Raw genomic sequence first — 10,340 nt, forward strand, 5'->3', positions numbered from 1 at the left:
ATGAAAAAAAGAGATACAACAGAGCTGACACAATCAGAAAGGAGATGAGACTTCACCTGAACTTCGCCAAAAAGTTGAGATTTGACTAGTTAATTACAGGAATAAAAATGAAGCCAGAAGCATATGCACCATTTAGGATGATGGAAAAATAATACATGATATTGATGGAAAAATGAGTGAAATTTAAACCTCAGCATTCAATATTGGATCATTGGACTGACTATAGCTTTTGGAGAGCTTCATATGATACATTATGTTGCTCCCACTAAGTATATTGGAAGTTTATAAAGAAAGCAGAGGTAAAGAAAAAAGTGTTTAGAAAATTTGAATTAAAAAAACTGTCACAGTTTTCCTGACATTTTTTAAAATGTTACAGCTCCTCTGTGACTTGGCTTAGTGACTAAACTATAAAGGAAAGTGTTTTAAAAAGGTGCATTTGAAATGAGACAAGAACTGTCAATATAAGTAATGAGGACAAGGAATGCAAGATGAATTGAGGGGTTGAAAGTTAAGTGACAATAATGAAAGCTAAAGATACAGTAACAATAAAGCAGTTAAAAGTGGGGGTATGCTTCAATGAAAATATGTATAACACATTTTTTCAATTTGTATTAATACTGTCTACTAGGTCTGGAAGTAAAAATATCATCTCCAGAGATTATTTTTAAATTTATGATTCCATACAATTCTTGTCTATATATTTATATTATTTACTAATATAATATTTTAGGTTAGAATTTAAATGAACTTTGAAGCCTGGGTTTGCCACAAAATATTTCATTGCCATGGGGTTTCTGATTATTTTGAGTTTCCCTTTGATAATTTTTACTATGAATTTTCCACTTTGCCCCAGAATATGACATTCTAATCTTCATTCAAATAGTGTCTTTCCAAGATGATTATAGACCTCATAGATGTATTAACCAGTAGCATTGCATTTTAAATAAAAGGAATGATATTAGAATGTGATGCTGTTTAACTTTGCCTAAAGTTAATCAATATCGCCTTAAAACATTATCTTTGAAAAACCTTAAAATGGGCTTTGTAATATTTCTATTTGTCTTTGACGAATGCAGCTACTCTCAGCCATAACGTGTCTGTATCTGCCACAATCGTGCTTCATAACAGATCACTCCAAAACTGAGAGGTTTAAAATATTGACCATTTATCATTGTTCATCGGGCTCCAGGTTTGTTGGGCAACTGAGAGCTCAACTTATGGGTCCGTGGTCAGGAGTTATACAGGTGATTAGATATTTCCTTGGCTATGATTACTGAAACAATTGAAAATATTCCTCATGTTTCTTACACACTTGCAGTGATGCTGAGAAACAAGAAATACAACGACTATTTGTATAAGAAGATTATCAAATGCTTGCAGATGTTTTTCAAGTCTCAATATGAATCCCATTAGAGTCCCACTGATTTATTAGTCTCATGACTACAGCAAAGTCAGACCAGTAGGGCACTACTGATGGGTCTAGATATACAGAGGTGTGAAAAGCAGGGCTATTCATTAATGCAGCTGATCTACACAGTAACTTGTATCTAACACTTCCTGTCCATTCTGGTTACTAAGATATAATTTCAGTCTTTATCACACTATGCCAAAAACACATTATAGCTTAGTTTATATTACATATCTATATGTTAAGTTATAACATAACTTAACTTTCAAATAATTATTCCTAAAGTGTTAGATATTTTTTGGAAGTACCCTGGATAAACTCATAGCATCACTGATTCGTCATAACAGCAGGGAGTACTCAAAGGCCCTTCCTGATCTGGAAACAACATCCTTAATCCTCAACTATTCTTTCCAGTACTTTTCACTTCTTTCCTTCACTCACACCTTGCTTAGCATCACCCCTCACCATTAGCTAAGACAATTGCCTCTTGATGAGAGCTTTCCACTCTTCTTGGTTGAATTCTTACTGTTTTTATGCAGCCTTAATTTAAACCTTCTATGAAACTACATTTTTCAGGGCAATCTAGCTCACTATCACTTTTCCTCCTCTAAAAAACTTGCATTTTTAACTTCCTCTCCCTTTGTACTTCCACATACTTAGTCTTGCATTTGGACACACAACTGCATACCCATGTAGTAACACACGCATACAGACACATATACTTGTTATTGCACTGAAGAGTAGGTTGTCTAGGATCATGAAGAGATCATTGGTTCTGTACTTATCGTCTTCCCATCTAAAATTAACTTTTACATAATAGGGAATCCCATAATAACGCAGAAAGTACAGTTCAATAGATGCTTGTTGTCTGGAATATTTGAAAGAAACTGTAATGAAAAGGATGTATTTCATAGATAGAAGAAGTACGGGAATACTTACTGGAAAGGGATAAGAGTAAACTTAGAATGTAAATACAAATTGCAATCTCAGGAAGAACTGGATGATCCTTCTGAACAGAGTGAACATTTCAGGTAAAGTGATGAAACGAAAGTTGGGCTGTGTTATAACAGGACTTGAGCATAAAATCTAATAGAATTTGACTTTCATAACATCCAGCTAGTTAGAATGTCTTTATGCAGCATAAGCAAACAAAAAGATGGTCAAATATTTGTTGTTTACTGAGTAAATTCTGTCGCCTATTTCAAAATTATATCATTATACACGATAATTTTATAATTTGTATGCTGGCGTACTGAATTTTAAAAGAAAGAAAACATGATATTTGGCTCAAATTGAAATGCTATCAGAAGGAAAAGAAAAGAAATAGCATTTGACTTAATAAAACGCCCAGGCAGTTCCACAGATGAGGTGCCTGATGCAAGGCATTTGATTATTGCGTTGTAAGTGTAGAAATACATGTAGTCCTTAGCTTTGAGCAGGGAACATCTCTTCATACAAAGACTGAAAGTTGGACACAAAAATCAAATAAGCCCAAAGGAAAAATTGACTGTGTATATATTTGAAGCTGCTCTTAAACAATGTAGGGGTGACCTAATGATATTATTCCAGAGATTTCTTTTGAAAGCAAATGAAGCTCATGCCTTGTGATTTGTCACAGTTCTCACTGTGAATATAAAATTTTTTTGGTTTCTTATCAAGTACAAAGAGCATCATTCAGGTGATGGCACAGGAAGAGCCCAACTTCAGGAATAGAAAATGTATCCATGTTCCCAAAGCATGTGTATCCCATTAGTAGTTTGAAATTGAAAAAAAAATTACTGGTTTCTTTATAGTCTTCATTCTCAGGACATTTATTTTACTATTAAACCAAATCTTCAACCTCTGGTATGTTGAGTTATCATGGTGGCTTTAGCTTTCATCTTGGTGACCTGATCTTTCACTACAACTCTAGCTGTAGCTTTGGTGGCTGTGGCTACCATATCCCCTCTTTCTATGGGAGACACTGGTCCTCTGGGTTCTACCGAACATACTGCAGATTTCCTAGGGTCCCAAAGCTGCACACTGTCATGGATAAACTCCACTCCCATGTTTTTCAGCATGTCAGTAAAATGTCTCACTCATCTTTTTTTGGCTTGTAGTTAGTTGTTGGCATCCAAAGTCAAGAAGAAACAAGCCTGAGCACAGATTAAAGTCAATAAGACATTTCATTTAGAACTACTGTAGAAGGGGAAACATACTCCAGAAAATTGAGCTTAGTTCTGTTCACTAAAGGTGTGATTGAACACCTGAAGGGCTCAGAGTCAGGACAGTGAAAAATTATAAAACATGGGAATGGGGCTTGATCCATGAGATTAGGCCATCTGAGTTTGTTCACTTGCACTTAGCTGTAGAATAGGAGATGGTTTTGCAAAGTGGAGCAAGACACCCAGTAAGTTAGGCCTTTCCCTTTCTACAGTCTGGGAGGCAAGAGAGCCAAGAGCAAACTCCCTGGAGCTTTGTATTCCTAAAGTCCTTCAGGAGACAGTTCTGTGTTGTAGAAAATATTCCTCTGTGTAGCTTATGATTGTAATTTTCCAAAGAAAATGCTTTAAAATATAAGGGATATCAGGGGCTCATTGTCAGGTGTTGGCTAGAATAAATAGGAAATTCATTTCCTAGCATTGAGCTTTGTCAGGCAGTCATTTAGAAGGAGGGGAATTAAAGAACTACAATTAATTTAAGGAGAGCTTCAGCATTTAAAGGTCAAGTTGAGGCTTACATCAGAAAAGAATTCAGAGAAGCTTTAGTAGAGTTTGGTCAAGGAGAGTCTTTGACATCAGCAACCCTAAAATGAAGAATAAGATGCAGAGAAAGCATTCCGAAATATCCATTACCCACTTCATGATAAAAATTCTTAACAAATTAAGCATAGAAGGAGTATGTCCAAAATTTAGCAAAGTCTCAAGTTACAAAATCAATGTACCTAAATCAGTAGCACTGCTATATACTAATAACAGTCAATCTGAGACTCAAATCAAAATCTCAATGCCATTCATAGTAGCTACAAAGAAAATAAAATACCTAGGAATATACTTAACCAAGAAGGGGGAAAATCTCAACAAGTGGAACTAATCAAAGCAGAGAAAAATAATCACAGAGGACAAAAACAAATGGAAAAATATATCAAATTGATTAACATAGCCATTACCTCATATACTTATTTTTTGTAGTAAGACATTTAAAATGTACTCTTAGTTATTTTGAAATATGCCCTTGCATTGTGCACATTAGGTAAGATCCCACCAAATGTCCTCCCTCCTCCCACCAAGCACCTCCCCCTCTTCCCCTTTCCTCTCCCTTCTCACTCGTCCCCCTCATCCAACTATATTTGTGCTTTATCATTCATATGACTGTGTGTTTATATATTGGTTTCATAATAGTATTGAGTACATTGGATACTTTTTCCCCCATTCTTGAGACACTTTACTAGGAAGAATATGTTTCAATTCCATCCAAGTAAACATAAAAGATGTAAAGTCTCCATCATTTTTGTGGCTGAATAGTATTCCAGGGTAGACATATACCACAGTTTGTCATCCACTCTTGGGTTGATGGGCATTTGGGTTGCTTCCACTACTTGGCAATTATGAATTGAGCTGCAATAAACATTTTGGTGCAAATGTCTTTGTGGTAAAATAATTTTTGTTCTTCTGAGTAGATACTTGGTAATGGAATTGTGGGATCAAATGGAAAGTCAACTTTTAGTTCTTTGATGATTCTCCATACTTCATTCCAAAAAAGTATTAGTTTGCAATCCTACCAGCAGTATAGAAGTTTTCCCTTTCTTTCTCTGAAATAGGTTGTTTTCTTTTCAGAATCTATCGATCTTTTATAACTCTTAAAACACAGGTCAAATTTAGTTTCATCAAAGGACTCTAATAAAGCCTTTTATTCACTCTAAGTGACACATTCTTCTTTATACTTGGTTATATTTTTATTTATACTCCTATCATTATACATACACATGCTGCCATCTATTAAAATAAATTTTATTCACCATTTATCTTTCTCTCTAGAATGAAATATGTTCAGGCAGAACCATATTTCAGTCATTTTTGTATTCTACTCTATTTAGTAGACATTTATTACTTTTTAATAGCATTCTAAAAACAATGGCAACTACTGAGAATACTAAGATGAACTAGGAATCCATTCCTTTGAGAAGGATTATGTATTATGCCATTTCTGAGGACAGAAAATACATAGCTGGATAATTATTATTAATATTATAACTCTGAAACTTAACTTTGTGTGAAACTCTTCACATATTTGAAGCCTCAGTTAAATATTGAAAGGTGTATTTTATCCTTGGCAAATAAGAAAGATGAAGGAAACAAATGTGCTTAGAGGCTTGAGAAATGATGTCTAGGCACGAGCAATGCAAATTACTCTGTACATACTTGTCATAGAGTATAATTTGCCTGATCAGTAACTGCACAAGAAATTAAAAATTTGGAAAATGATCAAATAAAACAGCAGTTCTCCACTTGTGGGTCGAGACCCACAGGAACTGTATTAAAGGGCTGTGGCATTAGGAAGGTTGAGAACCACTGATACAGCCTTCCACAATCCGACACAAATGCACCATCAATAAAGAGGTTAACAAAGGTTAAAAACACTTATAAAAAGAGTTACAATGTGCAAATTTTTATTTAATGTAGGGAACTAGCAGCAGGACAAACCTGGTTCAGAGGAAAATGTAAGAAACCAGGACATTCCTTATCAGTAAAGAAAATACATGATGAGATACCTAATGAATTTATTTATAAATGCGCAATAAACAATAATCTCTGGAGTTTTCCCTTCTCCCGAAAAGGACATCATCTCACTTCTGTTTGGTAGCTGGAAAATGCTGGAACCAAATCCAGAGTACAAATAAAGTTTTATTTCCCCAAAGAGTCTGATAACCTTAAGGTAAGCTTATCAGAAAATGTGCTTAGCAGATACTAAAAGGTAGTACACAGAAATTCCATTTCAGCTCTGGCTTATAGAGCTTGGAAGTTATCACTACTGTTCTTGAACAAGAAAAATCTGGAAAGACTAAAATTACATAATTTTCTTGGATGCATCAGAAAACTAAGGTTATTGGGAGAATGCCACTGCGAACCTAGAAAGGCATACACATCCAGAAAGACACAGGACCAGAACATGCTTACCTGGAGTAGAAACTTCTCTACTCACAAACTGGTCAAAATACTTAATCAGTACCTTTGGTGTGAGAATTTTTAGAGGCTGAGTGTAGACAGGCCTAGAGTTAAGAGACTGCAAGGGGGAGAGCGTGAGGAAAGCCCCCATACATTCCACCAGATTTTCACTGTAAAAATTCAGAGGTCTCCTCTTGGTTCTAGAAAGGGAAGGGGGAAAAATAGCCATTGGTAAAAATGCATTTTTCAGGATTTAAAACAAAACAAAACACAATAGAAAGCAACTTATTCTCCAGGAGAAAAGATCAAAAACAAACAAACAAACTCCAACAAAAGTAAACAAAAAACAAACATTGCTGGAGCACAATTCAGAAGCTTTAGGTCAATTGGGGGAGGGGATGTCTCAGCACTGCAGCCCCCTTCAGCCTACTTGTCTCACCTAAAGGACAGGGGAAAGGTATAGACAACAAGCATCCAGGCTTTTAGGAAACTGATGAAAAACTCTGCAGTCAAGGAATAGAGAAGAGAAAAAGGGAAAAACTTATAAAAGAGAAAAACTTGTTCAAGTGACAGCAATAAGACAGAGTTTCTGTTAAAAAAACAAAAACAAAAACAAAAACATTTAATCAGCAGATTATAGAATAGTCCCTTTTCCCTCATCTTGCTGCCAAACCAACTGGACTCAAACATACTAAAGTGAACAAAGCTGAAAGAGCTGCAAGACACAGGCTGCCCCTGAGGAGGCAGCGAACTCTATTCCTGTGGGGGAGATCAAAGTCAAGAAGAAAGACTGAAAAAAAAAAAAAAAAAGAAAAGAAAGGAAAGGAAAAGAAAGAAAGAAGGAAGGAAAGAAAGAAAGAAAAGGGAAAGCAACACTAAAACTATTAACTCCCTGGAGTTACATCAAACATTTAAAAAGGCAAACTCTGTAAACAGATTAACTTAAATCCTTATGCTAAAGCCCTCTTTACTTTAATTCTTAATCTGGACATGACGTTATCCATTACATCATGTCCAGATTTCAACAGACAATTGCAAAGCATTTGTAAGTGTCCTGAAGATAACCCAAAACACATTCTGAATGAATAAAGCAATGCTCTGAACTAGAATTAAATATGATATAAATGAAAATACTAGCCATGAAATTAACAATAACTCATTAGGCTCAGCACCCGGAGCACGGTGGTTATGGCACAGCCACATACACTGAGGGCGGCAAGTTCAAAAACAGCCCGGACCAGCTAAAACCACAATGACAACTGCAAAGAAAAACAGCAGGGCTTTGTGGTGGGTTTCTATAGTCCCAGCTACTTGGCAGGCCTAGGCAAGAGAACAGCAGCTACTTGGGAGCCCTAGGCAACAGAATTGCTTAAACCCAAGAGTTGGAGGTTGCTGTGCGCTGAGATGCCACAGAACTCTACTGAGGGTGACATAATGAGACTCTGTCTCAAATAAATAAATTAATTAATAAACTTATTAATATGTTAATGGTTCTAATGACAAAAGCAGATGCTATATAATAACAGATGAGTCACACTAGCAGAGACAAAGATTCTAAGTCAGAATCAAAAAAGTCATTTAAAAACATCTGTTACAATTTTATTTACTTTTCCTGAAAGATTTAATATATTTGTAATCATGTTTATAGGAGATTTCCTTATCTGACCATCTCAGGTATGAGTTACTTCTAGGATGACCAAACACCCCATTTTATTCAGGACTAAAATTCTTTTTAGCACTTGGTACTTTCAGTACTCAAAGTGGGTAGAACCAGTATATGTGTGCACACATACTCACACATGCGAACATACACATACATGAAAATATGTTAATAAAAACATAGAGCATTAAGAGGAGGTTAAGAGAAAGGGAGAAAACTAAGGAAGAAAGAGGGAGGTAAAGGGAAGAAGAAAAGAATATATTTTAGAGAATAAACTATAAATTAAATAAATAATTAAATATAATTTTTTCTTTAATGATTAAATAATTAAATACAATTTTTTCTTTTTCTTAGAATCAGACTTATAATAAATTATGAAATTGTTTTGGCCTTGTAAATGTAAAAGAAAAAATTGGCTCAAACACTTTATTCATTTTTTTATTACTTTTTTCTTTTTCACATAAGAAATGGAAGCAGTATTGATAGGAGAATATAAAAGGTACTATTTCTTGCACTTATCTGAACATAGATCATATATACTAAAGTAATTTTTCATGTTAAATATATTGATTATGTATTAGAATTTGAAGCTTAAAATTCTAACTCCAAAAATACTTTTATCAAAAAGATTAAACATGATTTAGGAAATTAAGCTAAAATGTAAACTGAAATCTTTTTCAAAACTTGAATGATGTAACACTATATAAGAAATGTATTTGTTACTAAACCATTGTTCTCTTCTCATGTTGTATGAATCATGATTTTAGGTGGTATTTCGACTTTTATGATGAATAAATCTCAGAGATATCTTGGACATGGAAAAGATAGAAATAAAGTAGATCATTTGATTTGGTGAAAAATAAATGGCCAGGAAATAGACTGACCTGAGAGATACGCTGCTGGTGATGTCGTATAATCAGAAGGCTGCGGAAGCCCAGAAGCCTGGCATCGAGTTGCTTGGAGGGTTAAGTCATGGTTGGCTTTGCTGAGTCCATCAACTCTTCTCATTATGGGAACAACAGGTTTTGTGAAAAGCAAGTTTAGTTGTAAAATCAAATTAAAAATGTAAGGGTACTTACTTAGATCTCTTCTAATTAAGAAAACAGTAGTTTAATTGGATTTCTATAGCGGAATAGTCTGGTTTTTGAGTAAACTTAAAGTAAATCAGCATGGTTTTCCCCCTCTACCACTGAGGGAGTTGAAAAGCCTCGCCGTAAGAAGTGCTAGCTCCTAGGCAGAGGCAAATTAGAACCTTCAACCAAACTCACATGTCTTGACACTCTGAGCTACCACGAAGCCTGGGCTTTGACAGGAATGGCCTAGACTCTGACTCAGGCTTTGGTTGTGGAAGTCTGCAAGGTCTTGGTTCTTACTCTAGCTTCAGAAGATGTGATTTTGACGTCCACTGAAAAATCTCTTTATGTTTCTAGATGCTAGAAACAGAGCTCAACTTTTAGACCTTTTACTCCAAAGGGTTTTCCAACAAATTATTCTTGGATTCTATAAAATGTCTGGTGTGTAAGTCCATAAGAACAAGGAGGGGTAAAAGCTGCAGTGGCAACAGAATGGACAGCAAGCTCACAAATTCTATAGTTGAGAAGATTTACCTGAGAACCACTAAATTACTAACATGTTGTCACTGCTCCCATTTCTGCAGTGGTATTTCAATGACGCCTTTTGTGAAATTACAAATTCTCTCCTATCTTGGCTGACTGAAAATTAAAAAAAAAAAAAAACTATATCAAGTAGGAAAAATAAATTTTCCCATGAGTTACTTCCTTAACCATGACCCTTTCTAGTAACTGAGGCAAGATACTCCAAGACATATTTGAACTTGGCTTATTCAGTAGTGCCTAATTTTTTTGAAGAGCTACAGATTAAGAATGATAGATATTTAGTGTGTTTGGAATAGAAATAAGGGTGATTTTGACTCTCTCTTATATGTGTTCACTAGGTTTCAGATGACTTTTTTTTCATTACTAAGTTAAGTGTAAGTGGCAAAATTATGGCACTAAATGAATTCTATCTTTGGTGCATTCTTAACAGATATAAGAAAATATTTTAAAGGGGAATTTGTTCCTTTGTAAGTTAGAAGCTTAAAAAGTAGGAAAGAAAGCCTGGGTGTGGT

At 35.0% G+C, this 10,340-nt stretch overlaps 1 pseudogene; it reads left to right on the forward strand.

Annotated features, from left to right (window-relative positions):
• Positions 1 to 10,340, forward strand: part of LOC100963649 — a 68,948-nt pseudogene that overhangs the window by 57,684 nt on the left and 924 nt on the right.

Source organism: Otolemur garnettii, unplaced genomic scaffold (assembly GCF_000181295.1).
Source record: "Otolemur garnettii isolate 467f Iridium unplaced genomic scaffold, OtoGar3 scaffold00111, whole genome shotgun sequence".
NCBI classification, from domain to species: domain Eukaryota; kingdom Metazoa; phylum Chordata; class Mammalia; order Primates; family Galagidae; genus Otolemur; species Otolemur garnettii.